The sequence below is a fragment of the Thunnus thynnus genome, chromosome 4, assembly GCF_963924715.1.
Source record: "Thunnus thynnus chromosome 4, fThuThy2.1, whole genome shotgun sequence".
NCBI lineage: Eukaryota > Metazoa > Chordata > Actinopteri > Scombriformes > Scombridae > Thunnus > Thunnus thynnus.
In genome coordinates, this window is record NC_089520.1 from 35,129,953 (window position 1) to 35,149,405 (window position 19,453).

General features: G+C 39.5%; 1 protein-coding gene across 12 annotated transcripts in view; it reads right to left on the reverse strand.

Annotated features, from left to right (window-relative positions):
• nfasca (neurofascin homolog (chicken) a) overlaps window positions 1–19,453 on the reverse strand; it is a 142,421-nt gene that overhangs the window by 90,904 nt on the left and 32,064 nt on the right. For 7 of the 12 annotated variants that reach the window (XR_010928263.1, XM_067588486.1, XM_067588489.1 and 4 more), the window contains exon 1: window positions 9,039–9,357. The exons of 1 other annotated variant lie outside the window; for it this stretch is intronic. The gene's annotated coding sequence lies outside the window, so the exon portion shown is untranslated. Of the gene's footprint in view, window positions 1–9,038; window positions 9,358–19,453 lie in introns of those variants that run through there. 4 more of the 12 variants (XM_067588495.1, XM_067588492.1, XM_067588491.1 and 1 more) reach the window with 2 other exon arrangements.

Here is a 19,453-nt window from a genome sequence, read left to right on the forward strand (position 1 = left end):
TGTGTGCATGCAGTTTGGTAAGCTACCAGGCCTAATTTGACAGCATGGGCCCATCTGCCTTGAGGTTACCACGGTGATTTAAGTCATTTTGCCATTGGCTGGTCTGCCGCAGCCTCACACACACACACACACACACACACACACACACACACAGTTGTCCTTTCCCATTTCTCTTCCATAATTATACCATTACCAAATTTCATTTACTCAGGTCTCTTTTCCCTCTTTTCCTCCCTCTCTCTGGTCTTTTTCTCCTCCTTTCTTGTATAATCTGCAAAATGACATTAAGTCTGTTATCGAGTGTGTGTCCACCTATAGGGACAGAGTGAACAGAAACCTCCCTGTCCTCCATCTCTCTGTCTATTCATTCATTATGTAGGATGATATTACATCTGTCCTTCCCATCTCTCCCTCATGTCTTCCTTTAGAAAACACAGCTGGTCAGAGTTGAGTCTCTCATTTTCATGAGCAGATGAGCAGACTTCACTGTCCTTTTCATTAACCTTCCCCTCTCTCTTTTCTCGTCATGTTGTCATACTCTTTTTAATGCTGTTTTACATCATGTTTGCTCTATAATATATAGATAATATAAAGAATATTTAAACTTTAAAATAGTGAAGCACCATGTTTCCTCTTTGTTTCAGGTCCTCGTGTCCTTCTCTGGCTTTTTCTTGACATAACAACAGCTCGGTGTGTCCGTGTGTGTATGTGTGAATGCATGTGTGTGCATGCACGTGTAAACAGTGTGAGGAAACCCCCCCCCCCACGTCCCATGGGGACCATGGTGTTAAAATGACTGACATGTCAGTGTGCGAGTGTGTGTCAGTGATTATTGCTCTGGTGGAGTGGTTAAAAGGTGTGATAAAGTGTGCCTTTGTATGTCTGTGTGTGTGTGTGTGTGGGTGGGGGACACACATTGAAAGGGATTAGGCAGGATGATGGTGTGTGTGTGTGTGCGTGTGTGTGCGCATGCTTTTGTAAGAGTGAATGTCGTTTTGTTGGGTTTTTTTTTTTTTTGCTGAGTCTGTAAGTGTGTGTGTGCTTATAAAATATCACAAGGGCTGGTTGAGAGCATGGAGCTGCTGACAAATCTAATTAACACGTTGGCGATATCTATCAAGTACAAAATACACACACACACTCATCCTTCCCTCTGAGGAGACAGAAAGCACTGTACATTTTTTTTTAGTATTCAACACTTTCTTTTTTTTAAAAGAAAGCAAAGAGTGTTAAATACAGAACAGAGTAAATAAATATATTATAGTTACAAAGCACTCAAACAGAATATTATATAAAAACACTGAAACATTGAAATGATCATCTTAGGAAAAATCTAGCGATGCCAGCAACAACATTAAAATCCTGAAGGTAACAATAAGTCAGTGAACAGAGGCTACGACTACATCCAAACTAACCCCTCATTTCCACTTAATGCAGCTGCTGAATGACTGAAACATCAAACCAATAAGAAAATGCCTAAATCTCCTCTTCTTTGTTCTCCGTCGGTGGACACACTGCAAACTGAGATGTCAACCAAATCTCTATTTAATAATCCCAAATGTTGTCTGACAAACAATTCAAATGAATGATCACAGAGTGGGTTAGAAGCAACAGAAAGCTGACTTCTCAGCCACCAGTGTCTGACCAGGTGTCTGATAGTTTCCAAACTGCACTAAAAATGCATAAACTGTGTTTTCAGGTTTATTCACTCTGGATATAGTTTTGGAGCTCTGTTTTGGGGTGTGAAAACCACTGGCTTGGTGTGGATGGAAAGAAAAAAATTATATGTTTTCAGTTTTGCTTGCTTAATGTGGTTGTAGTCTAAAACTGACATATTATGTAATCTCTGTCTTGTTTTTCATTAAATGTCACTCTTCAGATCCTTGAGCAGTTGGAGCAGAGCTGCTGCAGACATACAGAGCTTGGTCTCATGGCAAAATAGCATGGTCATCTTTATACAGAGGGTAAGGTGGAAATAAGGGCCTGATTTTTGTTACGTTTCTTGGATATAAAAAAAAAAAAAATCATATTGAGCTTTTTATTTCAGATGATGTTCAAAAATGCAAATGTGCAGTACAGTTATTGTCATGCTTTTTTTTTTTTGGAACTTTGGCAGATGAGCAGAGAGCAGCTATTTACATCTGTGTTGGCAGTTATGCTAGGTTATTGACGCACTTTTTACATACGCGAGTGTGTCATGCTCATGAACCATTTAACATGCTATATACCAACCACACGCAACACAATATATCTGTAAGGTGAGGGAGGGTGGACTAAAACTTCAGTCTATTGTTAAGTGCCTTACAATATTCTACAGTGGACTACAACAGTGGAATGATGTGGGAACGTGTCCACAGAGAACAGAAGTGTACCAAGAACTGACCCCTGCGGTACACCACACATTTCAGGAGCTGCTGAAGAACCACGAGACATCTCATTTTCTAGCAGTATATTAAATGTATCACTGATATACACTCCTATTAATCTACTTTGTTCTTAATCGTTTTCCAATGTCGTCAAGAAATGCAAACACATTTGTGGATAGATACATAAACTAATGCAGACACGTCCCTATCCATGTGTCATATTCTGGTAAGTGGGTAAAATTCAAATGAGAGAGGATCAAATGCAGCCTGTTCCAGCTGCAGCGCTGGTCACAAATTAAAGGGACTATTTCACGAGTGAGTGGAGCAATGGCCAATGGTAAGCTGAGCCCTGAGTCCTTACCAATCAAGAGAATCATTGAGTGGAAAAATACATGAGAACAAGTCACCCCCAGATTGCATTTTCAGATTGAGGGCATCCATCAGACCATTTACTATTCTGGATTTATGACACATTTAAACAGAGGTACATACACACACAGTGGAACAGCTGATTTACTGTCTTTCATTATTTACAATAGTAATCTTCAAGTTTCCTTATGTTGATTTTGTCTCAATCTTTGGTTGAAAGCATTCACTACCATGGTGCAAGTCACCTTTTAAAGTGTATTTTCAGTCATGGTGGATATCACTCACTCATACTCAACAACCCAGGCCTCTGTGTGTGTGTTTGTGTGTGATTATGTGTGTGCAGCCCATGAGATTGTCTTCATTGTGCTGCCTTTGACCCGAACTTTGATAATTAACATCAATCATATATATTTTTTGTCATTTTACATAAAGCCTTTTGCTCATGTAGTGTACCATTTGGCTTATTTTCTAGTTCTTCAGTTCCAGCAGCAACTGCCCTGCCATGTGAGCTTGTGAAGTGTGGTAGGTGTATCTTTTCACTGGGACAGGCTAGTCTTTATGCTAAGCTAGGCTAACCAGATCCAGATTCCAGCTCCACTTAACACACAGACATGAGAGTGCTATCCATCTATTCATCTAACTCTGCAAGACTAGTAAGTTATCTTAACTTGAAACCAAATTCTTTTGGGACAACTTGGACTTTTTCTATAGTTATATTTAAAAAATGGCTAATTGACAATCATTAATGGGCTTCCCAGCCATTAAATGTGTTGTGTCTGTGCAAGTTCACCTTGTGTTACATGTGAAGAAAGTACAAATAGCAGCAGACAGTTCTAAACTGACAGCCAACACACACACACACACACACACACACAAACACACATACGCTCTGTGACATGGTGGTTAATGTAGGTTACCACCTCTCCTTCCAGAACATTTCTGTGTGAGTGTTAGTCTCTGGTAGTGTGTCTTAGTGCAGCAGACAGATCTATCCCTGAGCCTAATATCACACACACACAGATGGATGCTTGTGCAGTAATGTAGGTTAAGTACCTGGCTCATGGGCACAACATCTGTATTCCCACCTGGAATCAGCCAAGTCTGGGTCTTGACCTTCTTTACCATCATCCTCCTCTCACTCATTTTAACCCCTTATTAACCTCTTCTTTTTACATTTTTATATTCACTGTCTAGATTTCTGTACATATTAGTATGAATATTTTCCCTCTGATGAAATGCAGATTTTTTAGAACAACTTACATAAGACGGCCAACACAACACAAGACAAGTGTCACAATGTCAGAAACATGCGTACCCATCATCAAATCATACAAATCCTGTCACATTTCTCGTGTCTTGCCTTGGCGTCAGTATATTTAATTTCTGATCTTGATATATCAAGCTTTGTTTTGTCAGTGAACACAGGAAAAAATAATTAATAGATGATAAAAGTTAGGATATTTCTACCTACTTGCACTGAAAAACTGCAATTCACTTCTACCAGCAGTAAGTTCTAGAGGGTAAAGACCTGCAACCCAAAGCATCCTCTGTTCTGTTCATGTGAACTAAACCATCAGCACACAAGATAATCTTCAGCTTTCTGGTTCCTGCTAAACTTTACATGCTGCTTTCAGGCAGAATATTTCATGACAGAAACTTGGTTTCTGCTGCATGCCATGTTTTGTTTAGTTTAGTTTTTTTTTTAAATATTCTGCTGATGAGGGCTTATCCAGCGCGATCTGGCACACTTGCACATGCGCACACACACACACACACACACTCACACACACATAGACGCACACTTTGAGCCAGCAGATTATCTGGACATGGCAGAAGAGGGTTCATCTAGAGCTAAATCTCTATGATTACGTAAATATAACAGCCAAAGCAGCAGCAATGGAGAAGAAATACAAGAATACAATATGTTTCTGTAATCTTTCTGTAATATATATTTATACAACTTTATTACTATATTATAACTATATTAATATAATGGGGGAAAAACTAAAAAACTACAACTACTCATCTTGACTGTATCCTGTTATTATTTTCTGTTCTAAGACATCAAACAGTTGTAATTTAATCTCAAAATAAGAAAAAGACATCATTTGTTATTTAAAAAACTGCTGATTTTACTGTGTAGTGCCAATTTCAATCTGACTCAAAAATGAGTTACTGATATGAGAGTCCTGAATATAATGTTTTTAGGAACTTTTTTTCTTGATATTTAAAAAAATCTGCACCTCCCTCCACCAGACCTTCTGTTTACATACAGTAAACCTGGTACCTAGCTACATTTATGTAATGTTCTTGACATGTTAACACATTTGTTATCTCAAGTTCTCTTTGATGGATAGACAGCACATATTGTCCATCCATGTCCTCTTCAGGACACCCAGGAATGGGTCCACAATCAATTTTTTTTTTTTTCAGAACACAAGACTGCCAGCATCACACATCGCATTTCTATAGCCGTGATTGATATTTTCTTGACCCTCATCCTCAACAACCTATGAACTCACAAAAGGTTGTGAACAATGATTGGTCAGGGTCATATTTGTAGTGTTGTCAAGAAGTCAATTTTGGCACTATGATTGCTTAATCTGAAGATGTTAATATTGTATTTAATTTATTTTTTATTGTCATTTATTACTAAAGTAGCAATTTATTCAGTTTTTACTTACTAGTCTAATTTTAATGTGATACCTCGAAGTAACAAACATGAGTCTTAAGGCAAAGAAACTGTCTTAGGGTATCAACTAATGATCATTTTAATTAATCTAGCAATTATTTTTACAATTAATCAGTTAATTGGTATATTAAATGTCAGGAAATGTCCATGATAAGTTCTCGTGGCAAAGTCTTCAAAATGCTTGTTTGTCCAACCTCCATAGTCTAAACCCTGAAGATAAGCAATTCAAAATAATATAGCATCTAACCACTAGTATGAGACAGAACATGGTTAAATGCACACATTCACTATCCTGTCTTTACCCTACACTACATGCAGGTAACATTACTAAACTGCCTGAGCACTGCAGCCTGATCCTGAATGTATCTTGCTAATGTTTAATATTTGTGTTTGAACATGCACTGTAACAGTTGAGAGGTGGAGGCTGCACCTCTTCTCACATTTCATCTTGTTTTTCCACAGCAAATATAATAAAGTCTCTCGGTAATGATTTACTGATGTCAAAATGATCCACAAGACAACTATAAATCAAATTCACATCCATTCCTCTGCTTCCCAACAACAACAACATGATTGGCATCAGATAAATGGCCTTTAGCATTGTTCTTTCTAGAAAAAAAGCCATGTAACGTGGGTAGATCACAGAGTGACAATTTGTTCTGATCTTTTCCCTTTGGCAATGGAGAGAAGGGGGGTGGAGAGAGAGGGAGAGATAGAGAAAGGGGGATGGGATGGTTAGTATGAGACCACCAAATATTTGCAATGAAAGGCCCGTCATTGTCCATTAGGGTCTCTCTCTCTCTCTCTCTCTCTCTCTCTCTCTCTCTCTCTCTCTCTCTCTCTCTCTCTCTCTCTCTCTCTCCTGTTTTCTGGGTGCATTAACCTCTTCTTCACATTGCTTCAGAACAAAGAACGGACTGTATGTGTGCATATGTGTGTGTGTGGGGGGGTGTTTGTGAGCTTGTGTTTATGTGTATTTGATGCTCTGGCACTCCCACATACTGTCCACCCTCCTGCATCCTTCAACAAACACTTGTCCACATCACAACACAGACACACACCTGCACATGGAAAAAAAAAAACACTTGAAATGTAATAATCCTCCCACTTGCATCAGTCACACACACACACATGAATAAACATGTGTGACAAAGCTAATAAATGTGTGTTAAGTGTTCAAATCCTCCCACATATGCAACAAACACACAGCATGTTCAGATAGCCTTCGTCATCACAGCCATTTAGGTCTCCTACACACACACCCATACACACACACACACACACACTCATTGCACACAGGTATACAGTCTGGTCAGGCCATGAGGCAAAGACAAGTTCTACTAATAGAGAGACAGACGATCTTTCCTCACTGAATATTTCCACTAAAATAAAACGTTACCTTTTTTATTGATCAGACCTCAGTGGAGGTCAAAGGTCATAATATGTCCTCATGTTACCCTGTTTTAGTTGAGCCAGCAAGCATCCATACAATCAAATGACATTTTACTCCCTGCTCCATACATATTCTACACTTAACATTATAAATAAATTAATAGCATGTGACTTTTTAATGACTTTGTCTAAATATAGGCACAGACTTGACACTGAATTGTACTGAAGGACACATTCCAACGTGTTCTTTGATGTGTGCATAAGCAAACCAAATCTTCACAACAATACAATCAACACTTACAGTGCATGGTATGTTCTGTACCTGACCATCTTACTGGTTTTCTCTGGATGTCCAGCAGCATATAGACAGACAGAATAGTTAGTTTCTAATGAGTCAGTGAGCTGAGCAGTAAAAATGATCCCATACATGATGTTAATATTATTTTGGCTGTGCACAAGAATGTCATATAATGTATCATATAATAAATAGACAGCAGCTGAGAAAGCCTACGTTCAAAGTTTGTGGCATCAAACCATAACTTGGAAGATTTTACTCTGAAAAAAACATCCACAGGAAATGGATTCAGGCCAGAACAAGACTATTATCAGACCAATCAGAGTCTACTGGGAGTGTTTACAGTAGATGACATGACTTGTGAAGTCTCAAAACTCCCAAACAAAATATTTCAACTGCGTATTAAGAATATAAAAGAAGCATGACACTAGAGGAGTATGTCCTATGTTTTAGTTCTGATGGATATTATAGGATATGACTACATTTCCACAACAGCAATCATGTTTTTCTATTTTGTAATCAGAAGCACAAACCAATGACAGCCCAATGAGTAGTGCATTCATCCAACTAGGTGAAAGAAGGGTTGATGTTCACGTGTGACTGAAGAAGACAACTGTATCTATTGTACAGCAGACTAGAAATGGCGTCAGTGCCAAGCTAATTCATCCATGACATGTCTATTGAGCCTTGCCAGACCACATTAAGCCAAATACAAACTGGTAAAAGGCTGCAGTCATTTAGTGATGACATAGTATTCTAGTATGGCAGATTTGTTTTCAAATGTAGATGACTATGACATAGTGAATTTACTGTAGCTCCAGGTTCTTCTGCAAAGTTTAGCTTGACAAGAGTCAGGTGGGTCATGAACTCTGACAAGCCGGAGTTCACTAGTATAAGACAGATAACTAATATCAGTCCCTGGTGACATCACACAAGACGTATTGTTGCAAATGTAGGAGCTGAGGCTAATTCTACTCATACAGATTCCAAACTGCAAAATTCTAAAAATAAAAGAGAAAGACAGAAAAAGATGGAAATGCAGACAGACAGGCAGCCATAAGACTGTTTGCACCCAATGAGGTAATGTGTGTGCATGTGTATGTGTGTGTGTGTGTGTGTGTGTGTGTGTGTGTGTGTGTGTGTGTGTGTGTGTGTGTGTGTGTGCAGGGCTAGCAGTATAGACAGATGTAACCACATGTCTCTTCATTTTAACAGCCTGAACAATCAATGAAACAACCAACATAGAGACAAAAAAGCTTCAAGCCAGTACAATACACAAAAAACACCTAGAGTACAAATACGCCACAATCCACAATGACATGAACTCTAGTAAAGCACATGCCATGCAGCATAACTGATCAGTGAATTAATCAAAGTTTCACAATGACACACACTCACACAAAGACAGCAGCACCAGCCCTTATTATATTATTATAATATCTTTTTTTATATGAGGAGTTCAGCTTTGTCTCTTTCCAGTGGTAACAATGAAGAATCAAAGCAGGGACAGAAAAAGAGTGAACAAAACGAGTGACAAAGGCTTTGAGCTGTACGGGATTCAAACCCGCGGTAAAGTACAGAACACTGTATTCTGTTTAATGCGCAAAGACAGTAAAATGACTACTATTACAGCCTTTGAAATACAATCTGAGATCATGCCAATGAAGTACCTTTATGATGCTTTAAAGTATATAATAAAAAAATCAGTTCAAGTAGTTGTTTCCCATATATAGTTTTCTACTTCACATATATACACAAAAATGGTGTTAACTGTAAGTTTGACATTCAGATTGTTTCCTGAAAAGGTTGCTAAACTCCACTTCTGTAGGGGAATAAAAGTGGAAAACTGAATTAAAGTGGATTTTCTCCCCTTTACACACACACACACATGCATAGACACACACACACACATATATCTCAGTACCTCTCTCAGTGCAGCTCTTGCGTCCAGGTAACAAGCAGTGCTGGCTGAGTGTGTTGTATCTCCATCTCTATCAATCCTTCAGCATCCAAGGAAGCCGACAGACAACAGAAAACACAAAGACTGAGCGACTGTCAGTCAAATCCGTTAGAAAGACACAAACAGGACAGATGAAACGGCTGTAAAAATGCAGGAAAACACTACTCTCGATCCATCTCTTTCATTCAGTCTGTTCTCTTCTTCCTCACTCTCTCTGTCCCTTTCTCTCTCTCTCTCTCTCTGAGCTCTCGCTGTCTCTCAGTTCGTACACTCTCTCTCTCTCTCTCCCTCTCACACACTGATTCTCCATCTGTCACCGCCCCTCTCCTTCACCCCTCCCACCTCATACATTATTAATAAGCCCCAGACACACACACAAACACACACACACACACACACACACACACGGCCCACTGCTGTCAAACACACTCACACGCACACATGTTAAAAGCTATGCACAACTGTCCCACACAGATGCAAAGCAAATACATGTTACTTGGTTTTCTAATTGGAATCCAAACATTTTTATGAGCTTAAACATCCAACTGTAGGAACAAGAAGAAAAACATTTTTGAGTGGGGTTAGGGTTAGGGTTAGGGTTAGGGTTAGGGGACTTTAACAATACTGTACTAACATTCACTATTGCAGTATAAGTAAAGTTGCACTATGAAAATGGAGAAGGAAAATAAAGAGTGAACAGTAGTACAACAGCTCTGACAAAAACATTCAAAATGATCATTTCTTTTTTTTGAAAATGATAATTTCTTTTTCACATGTAAAATCAGTGGTAGCACTCCAGGGTCTGTCATGTCTGCTCACATTACCTGGAATCATTTCATTAGGACAAACTTGTGGATTACATTTATTGTTAGTTGTGCACTAGTAAGTGAGAAAAGTATTACTAAAGAAACAAACAATGAGGAGAAAAAAAGCATTTATGGTGTCTTATAAATAAAAAAGCACGATTGTTAAAAGCACAAGAACAAATCAAGACAAGGAAACATCAATAAGACGCCTTTGACCTCTGCTACATGTAAAATAGCAAACTATGAGATTCATAAATAGTGTGTACTTTACAGCATTTATATATTGTATTGAAACCCACAGCAGGTGTTTCTGTTTTCTTGAACAAAAGTTGAATCAGTGGTGTGTTATAACAGTGAGTAATAGCAACTAGATAACTATTGTGTTTTTATTCTAATCAACAGAAAATAAAGTCATTTATTAAGTAAAGACACTGATAGCCTGTGACAGATATCACTTGGATCTCTCTGTCTCTGAGTTAAGATGTGTCATTACTTTTGACATATTCCAACCTTACCTTATTAACTGAGGACTGTTCTGAAAAAAAGCCACAGATCTGGGAAATAGAAATATGTCACACTCTCCTCACATGAACATGTAATCCATAAAAGCTCAAGCACACGTCAGCCATGCATGAACACATTCACACGCTAAACACACACACAGGTCTCAGGGCTGATCATGCATGAATGTAGAGCACACATGCATACACACATATACATACATACACTGAGTTGTCCATGCATGCAGTGCAGGCGAGGAAGCCCCCCCCCCCCCCCTCAGCTGGAGGCTATCTGAGGTTTCTCATGGATGAGACATGGCTGGAAGGAAGGTCAGTCAGTAAAGAAGTGTGTGTGCGTGTGTGTGGCAAACACACAACGCAAACAGATAAGATATAGTAATAAAATAGTAAACACAACCCTTTAAATATTACTACCATACTATGTAAGGTAACACACTGCATACCTTTATTTGCTTGCTGGAAATAGACAGTTCTCACGGGAAGGTGAATGTGTATGTCAAATACACAAAAATGTGTATGTAAGGATGTATATTTATACTTTTATTTCCAGGCATTATGCAAAGTGAGGTTAAATACACCCTGGACATATTCCTCAGAGATTAAATTGATACTTCCTGTCCAACTGATAGTTAAGGCCTCAGTATGCTTCAAATCAAGTGCTTGTCAGATCAAACAACACCCAAAACCTCTCTTTCAACAGTAGAATCAGGGAAAATCTGATTTTTTTTTTTTTTAACGTATCCTCCTTTTTCCGGACAAGAGTCATAATTCTTACAGCCATGAGAGGGTTTTGTCACTTGAACGTAAACTTCTATTGTTTTGGGGCACTCGCTGAAAATGATTCTTTCATTCAGGGGTGACAGTCTTGAAAGCAGGTAAGGTTTGAACTGCTTTCTCAAGCTCTCTTTTCTTTCAAGTGGGGACATTCAGAACAGCTGAAAAACACTTTTGCCTTTAGACATGGTCACACAAAAAAAAAAAATCATATTTTCCAAAATGTCAGACTGTTCCTTTAAATGAACAGTTATTTTAACTGATATATTATTAAAGATGCAGGTGGTGATGCCATGTTGTTCTGAGCATGTTACAATGAAATGCATCATTTTAATGTGGCTTGACTGTCTGAGCTGTAGTTTCTAAAAGGTCATGACAGATGAAGAGGCACAAGGAAACTGACAAAGAGCACCGCAGAGTCATCCATTTTAAAAGTCCTGCACAGCTACACAGATGCTTTCTGATATTCTGCATTACGCTGCGTTAATATTAATTACCGTAAATACCAGTTTCCAACTTGTGAATACAGTTACAGAACTTTGACATATCTGGCTCGGTGCTAAAAAAATTCCTGACAAAAACCCCCAACAAATACAGATGCCTCATGTTAGCCAAAATCCATCTTTCAGTAATTAAACCCACATTCATTTCACAACCTCACACAACTCTGCAAACGTACCATCAACTTGAGTTATCCAATGATGTCAGCACTTACATGTCGTTAACTTGGAAATCTACGCAGCATTAGATCTCTGCGGGATAGGGTGGAGATAGGGTGGAGCTAAACAGGGAGTTATGTGATGTTGCCAAAAGGATGTTAAAGGTATACGTTATCCCACATAAACAGGTGCAACAAAACTGTGATATTTATCATTTTTTACTTAGCAAATTCAGAATGTGGGGATTAAATTAATGGGAGAGACAATGAAGGAAGAGCAAGAGATCTAGCGAGGAACAGAGAGAAGGTCAGTGGGAGGGGGTGGATGAAGCAGGATTTTGGGCCTTCAGGGCATGTTAAACCCCATCCCCCCATCCCCCACACCCCTGTAGAGTTCAAACTGACCTGAGGCCTGAAAGACTTTCAGGTTTATGTATCTATGTGTTTTGCACTGGTGTGTGTATCCGGGCTTGACCTCCTGACCCTGGCCAGCATTTTCAACTCCCTTCTGTCCCCAGCCACACCCCCAAACAATCAATAACCCCCTTACCCGCCGCCGCTAGCTGTGACATGCAAATGACCCTCGCATATCATTAAAACATATGCCCTGACAACAATAGGATAACCTCGACCCCCCCCTCTGCTTTTCCTTAAGACGTGCGCCAAGACATTCACACATACACACACACAGAGTCCACAAACCAAAGCAAAGACAACATCAACTCGTGCCCAGATGGACTCCAGTCAGTTGACCTCTGCTCAGATCTGCAACAGACAAGCAAACAGACAAACACACTTTGAGACAAGTGCACTTAAGCCCCCCCCCACACCTCAACACACACACACACACACACACACACACACAAGGACAACATAAATCATCCTTTTCCAAGCTCTGAACTTGGTCAGTTTTATGCTTGTGTCAAATAACTTTATAACCAGTTTAATGTAACACACTGCGATGAATTAAACAATAAAGACTGAGGTCAGCATATGACCTCAAATCAAACAATAACCAAACAATTCTCAACTCTATCTAAACTGTGTTTACTGTCTTAGGGCTCCATCTCTGAAAGCACTGCACTGTATGTAATATGTTATCATAAACACAACAGTAACGATTGATGTCAATTATATATTGATGCTATAGCTTTTATATATGAAAATCAATTGATGATGACACTACTGGCCAACAGGAATTAGAAATCACAACTATGATAATTAGTCTGACAAACACTCAATATTCCATCCACATGTTTTTGGGTAGTAGCTTTACTGTATAATAAGACCATTTTTTAATAATATTTAATTAGAGGATAACAGTGCTGTAGATCAGTATCACAATAGTAACTCTAACCATCTCTTAGATAGTGTACAAGTGTAAATGGAAAGGTTATCACTTCCTTTAATGGCGCCTACAGACTGTGAGATTTCAGCAATCTTATAAGTTTATTGCAAGCCACACTGTGTGACATGGATCTAATAAATTTGGGTACAACATCAAGTTTGATGTATGCAGACTGTACAATGATCATACCTACTGAATCATAGGCTACGACGCATGTCTGCGCCGCTATTGTGGTAAACAATGAAGCTAAGCAAGAATCAAGCTTTCCATGCTACGTCCTTGGCGCGGTCATGATAACAGCTGGAGGACACATGCAAACAAGGCTTCTGCTGCCACAATTCAACAAGATTTTCCTATTTGTTGGAATCCCAAACATTTGGTTTTTTCTTGTTTTACCTCCATCATTGGATTTAGCGCCAGTGTCACATTTATGTCATTTCATGCTGCATTCCTATTGGTTGTTTAGTAGACGTAGGTTGTAGCAGCAGTCACATTGTGTGATGGTTATCCTAAATTTCTGACACTGTCAGAATTTTGGTCCCAGGCTATCTTTGGTCACATGACCGTGACAATGGCCATCTTTGAACCTCTCTAAGAGTGTGACGTAGGACCAACGTTTTGGAGCAACAACCAAAGATATCGTTTCTTTCATGTTGGTCATCTTTCGTCTGGGACAGCCCAAAATCACACCATGTATACCTGGCTTTACAACATAAAAGATCAGTGGTGAGGACTCTCCATCTCCACCCCTTTATGACACCTGTTATCACATGACCAAAGGTCCATACTAATGTCACATGATGACATTTGAGCCATTTCCATGACGACTGAGCAAACTTCAACCACTGATGATGACTGTAGGGTGCAGTTGAAAGCTATGCTCAAATTGAACTTGAATTATGATTATTAATTCACAAATTACTATTTCTGAAAGTCTTAAGTTTTGACCTGGTAAGATCCTGGAACAGTAAAATAAAGACAGCAAAGATCAAGCATTGCATGGCTATAAACCATGAATATTTAAAGCTGGAGTGCGGGACTTTTAATTAAAGACTTTTTGTCTTTAATTTCAAAAACACTGTCAACACGTGCTAACTCCATAGGCTCCACCGTAGCCTGCTCCGTCACTACTGTTTTGGCTGTAAAACTTTGGATGAATTGTTTTGAGCGTCACACAACCCCCGTGAAATGATTTGTTTCACTATGAGAATTTGATCCATTTGGTCCGATAACATTTGGAAAGTCTAGAAGAGCCACACAATTAAATTATTTTTATCTCCATTCAAGTTAGCAGAGAGCTAACTGGAAGTTAGCCAGCTCAGCCAGCAGAAGTCTCCAGTGTGCATCCTCTGCCCATAGAGCATGCCCAGTATGCATTCATTTGGCAAGCACAGGAATGTCAACCCAACACCAGATTGAAAACTCTGTATGCTGTGAAATACAGAGAGATTTATCTGGCGGTGATAGACTTAATCAGCATTGTGTAAACTCATTTGGCAAGGGCTTGAATGTTACAGACGTTCATTTAAATGTAAAAAAAACTCCACACTGCAGGTTTAATTATCGGGTCAATGCACTGAAAGGACTTGGACTCTGCTATGTTAAAGTTCACTATTAACACAGATATTGAAAGGAAAGTGTTACTTGGGTACAACATCAAGTTCCAGTTGTTTTAACTGTTTGCCTGCATTTACAGCCTTGGATATTACATTAAAAAAAGCTTACTTTGTTACTTTGGTATCCTATTGGACCCTGTATTGGAAAATAATGAAACGATATTGAGTGATGAGTGAGGAGCTAAAGGAAGTGGAACTAGGAGAGGGTAGAAGAAATGAGGACAACTTCATAGCTAGACAATAACTGGACTCATTATAGTGTAGGCCAGGGGGGGCATGCGTTAATTAACTCTGTCGTTGACCCCTAAACACACACACACACACACACACACACACACACACGTACACACTCACACAGTGCAGCCATGTCCTGTGGTTATTGAACTGGGTGTGGGGGGCAGATCCTACCCTGGGCACTGAGAGAGTTTGGTTTTCTAGTCAAATAACAAAATAGAGCCTCCACACACACACACACACACACACACACACACACACACACACACACACACACACACACACACACACATAAACAAGTCATGAAGTTATGTAGATGGAAAAACACTCATTAGTCACTAGACAATGAAAATTTAGTGTGGGACAGATACACTGGTTGTATGAGTGAGTGAGTGAGTGAGTGTGTGTGTCCTCTACCTGCATACATCCAACTGGAACAACAGCATCATTTGGAATGTGAAATGTCAGACACCTACACACACACACACACACTCTTTGTTAGGTGTGTATGGGTATGCGAATGTGTTTTTTTTCCCTTCCCTCAAATACAAAAAATTCCAGTACTTCCCATTCTCACGTCAGGATTTGTGTTTGTGTGTGTGTGTGTGTGTGTGTGTGTGTGTGTGTGTTATTCCAGTGCTGATCCATGCTAAGCAGATACAGTATGTGGGCTGCTATCAATAAGGCTTTGTCCAGTGGATGGAGGATCGTGGATTGTGCCAAACGTGGAGGAGGAACAGACTGTAACTATTGTACAAACAGTGTCCCCGTCGTTTCCCTCTCAAATAACACACAGCTACATCGCACTGATGAGAAACACACAGATTTTTAGAGAGGAAAAAAATGTGGTTGCAACAGACTGGAATGATTCTCCAGCAAGGGAAATGCTCTCATAGTGGATAAACTGCAGACATCTAATTTATGGATACTCCAACCCAAAGTACATGTTCAACAATAGATGCCAAAAAAAATAATATCTCCCTTGAAACACTGTGAAAAAAAAGAAACTAGCTCAGCTGTTTTTGTTTTGTTGTTATTATATTACTACATCTCTTAGCTACATGTCATATATTGTTATTTTCAGAATAAGTTAGGCCGATCAGAAATACCATCAATGGACATACATAGTATGTATGTATGTTGTTGGGACATTCTGAGCCTTAGTTTTTTCAGAAAATGTACTGATAGTCTAAAGCAATAAAAAAATGAATTTGATTTTGTCACTTTTCCTTTTTCCTGCTCATAAATACGAGTGACAGGGCAATGACGAGATGTTAAGCTTCTTGTATAATTAGAAACTTAGAAGCTTCTTTTCACTTTTATATTTGTTCTTTACACAAGATACATTAGTGGTGTAGTAATGTGAAAGTTTAGTGAAGGACATGATGAGATAATGTGATGGGGTTCAGATAGGGTTCAAAGCAAAAATGCTCTCAAAAAGCTGTTTATTCAATCTACCTATTTTTTCCATTTACAAAATACCTATAAAACATGATCTAATCTGAAGTTGTAACATTTGACATAAAAATACATTAAAAAAAGCACAAATACTTAAACTAGAATGACAATACGCCACACACACACACACGCACGCACGCATGCCTGGTCACACATGAGGAGGCCTCTTCATCAGTATCAGGTAGCTCACTAATTGAGCTGTTTAAAAATTTAGTGAAGACACAGAGATAAAGGCAGAGAGAGGGAGCGAGGGGGGGGGGAGAAGAATGGGAGTGTGAGATTAAAAATGCCTGTCGGGGAGGTCACTTTAAAAACACACATGTTGACTACAGAGAGAAATTGAGCAACAGGGTGAACAAGAGATAAAAAAAACATAGAATGCAGAGAATTCTTTGACCCCATGCAGTGCGGTTCCCTGGAAGCGCAGCACAGCAAGGACACTCTCAACCTTCCCACAATCCTCTGTTGTTTATTTCACTCTAATGAAGAGAGCCACTTCATTAGAACAAACAGGGATGCCAGCCAAAAATGTGTTTTTATGTTTGTGCGTGCCTGTGAGTGTGCGTGCATGTGTGCATGCATGTGTGTGTGTGTGTGTGTGTGTGTATGTGTGTGTGCTCAACATGTCAGTTGCTCTATACTCCCTGTAATGACATGAACTGGGACTTGAAAATTCTTTCATATTCAGATAACACACAGACACAAACACACACACACAGCTGAGGTGTTCTTGCTAAACTATGTTCAGTATCAGCCAACTGGTAGCCCTGACCTCCAGGCAACTATGGGTTTTGGTCAAGAGGGTAAGCCCGGGATGGAGCACCCTGTGTGGGACTGGCAGAGTAGACAGCTGGCCTCTCCGCTGGAGGTTGAAGAGATGGAGCCATCCATCCACCTCCAGGACTCAGCAGGGTAAAATCACACTGAGCTCAGGGAGAGCCAGCCAAGGGACATGTGAGTCACACACACACACACACTGATGTGCTGCACGCCAACCCATTCCATTAATGCAAGAACTTCCATTAATGCAAGGTTATTTCCACATTTGGGAGGAGAATCCCTTATGGCTAACTTTAAGGGATCAATCAACTGAATTTGACCCTCAGCAGAACAAAGTCCTGAATGTTGCTGATGCTCTTAAATATAACTTTTAATTACAAAATTCAAGGTGTTCTGAAGTAGGCTGTCCTGTAGGCTAACAAAAGGAAAACTGAGACATCAAATGCAGTGGTTTACAGGTCATTAATAAGGATTTGGTTTAAAAGATGATTAAGAGATGTTTTTAAGGGCTGTTTGTCAGTTTGTATCCTTCACATGTGAACTCTACTGGATTAGAGTGAAGTGTCACCCTGGTAAAGCCACCGCAGGAACTTCCAAAAGGCCAGAAACTATTTCAGGAAATCAGACACCTTGCCTGCAGCCGTATATTGTAGTTCATGGTGCCAAAAAAGTCCCTGTTAGTGGACGGTACTTTACAATGTCACAGGGTTTGCAGTGCTTGTGGATGCTGCAACTTGTGTCCAGCTTCATTCCCACAGTAAACAACACTAAGTACTACTGGAACCATTATGCTAATGGAGGCTTCTTCCTTCCATCAGCTTTCTCATTAAAGCCATTAGACCTTTACTATAAAAAACATGTCTCAGATATGGGTTTGTGCTGCTGAAGCCTTTTACTTATTTAAAAGCTGTTGATTATCTCCCTCTCACATTCTCAAGTGCTCAGAATTTGACATATTTACTGTGAAAAAACAAGTTGATTTGCACATACGTATCTGTTTCTGCTCACTTGACTTGCAGATTGATTAAAGCTTGAATTGAGTTTTGTCATCGTGTCAGACACAAAATTAGAAAAAGATAGATGGTGACAGAAAGAGAGAAAGAGAGATAAAGATAGTGAGAGAAGATGAAAGAGTGAGAGACGGGGAATGATGAGGGAGCAGCTGTTGCAGAAAGAGAGGCTCGATGTCTGGAGGTAAACAAGGGACACACCGGTAATTGAGCTACTGTTGCCATGGCTACATTGATGCTGAATATCCGCCCATGGCCAACCCTAAATACATACACACACACACACACACACACACAACAACAACAACAATCACATTTAATCTGGCGCTCTGACGTAAAGTGGACACAAGTCAAAACAAGACTCTGACAGATAAGTCTGCAAACAGCCCTCACGTGGCATTTCCCTTCATTTTATACATGAAAGAAATTAGATTAGTCTGACTGAAACCTTTAACAGGTGCATGACAGAACAGTAAGTGACAAAAAGTACAAAGAAAGACATAAAACAGATGGTGCAAACATGATACAAAGAGTGAAATGTTATTAAGACTGACAGAGATTCAAATATCATTTCATCCCTTTTTTAAACAGCTTATGTATGGAATATTTAAAACTATTAAGATTTTTTTTTTTAAAGCAAGAGTTGAGGAAGAAGACACGCTACTGCCTCCATTAACTGAGGCAATCAGACTAATTAGCCCACACCGAGGTTATTCGTTGGCTCCCAGGCGGTATAGAGCTTACTCTAAGTCAGTGTGACGCCGGTTCATCTGCCAGTTTATGTGCAATTTATGAACCACCTTCACAGCCATATTTATAGGTATTTCTCTGCACAGTCAAGAATGGAAAAGCAAAGTGCTTCTTACCAAAGTGGTATGGAGAGTTTTCTTGGTTGGAGCAGAGTGTGAGGATGCAGTTTTCTGTTGGTTATTCGTGAGTTGACCGGTACTTAAGCAACAACGGCTGTAGGTTATAATGAGTGCACCTGGGATATGGTACATGTGCGATTTCTGTCTAAGTTAACACCTTCTCTGCTGTCTGGCTTTATGTTTAGTTGCCACTTTGTGCAATAGAATAGTGAATTAACTATGCAGTGCACGGTAGAGCCAATGAGCAGCTGGTCTTGCTGGTGCAAATATACTGTATTTTAGGCTAGATAAGCCTTTACTGTTCT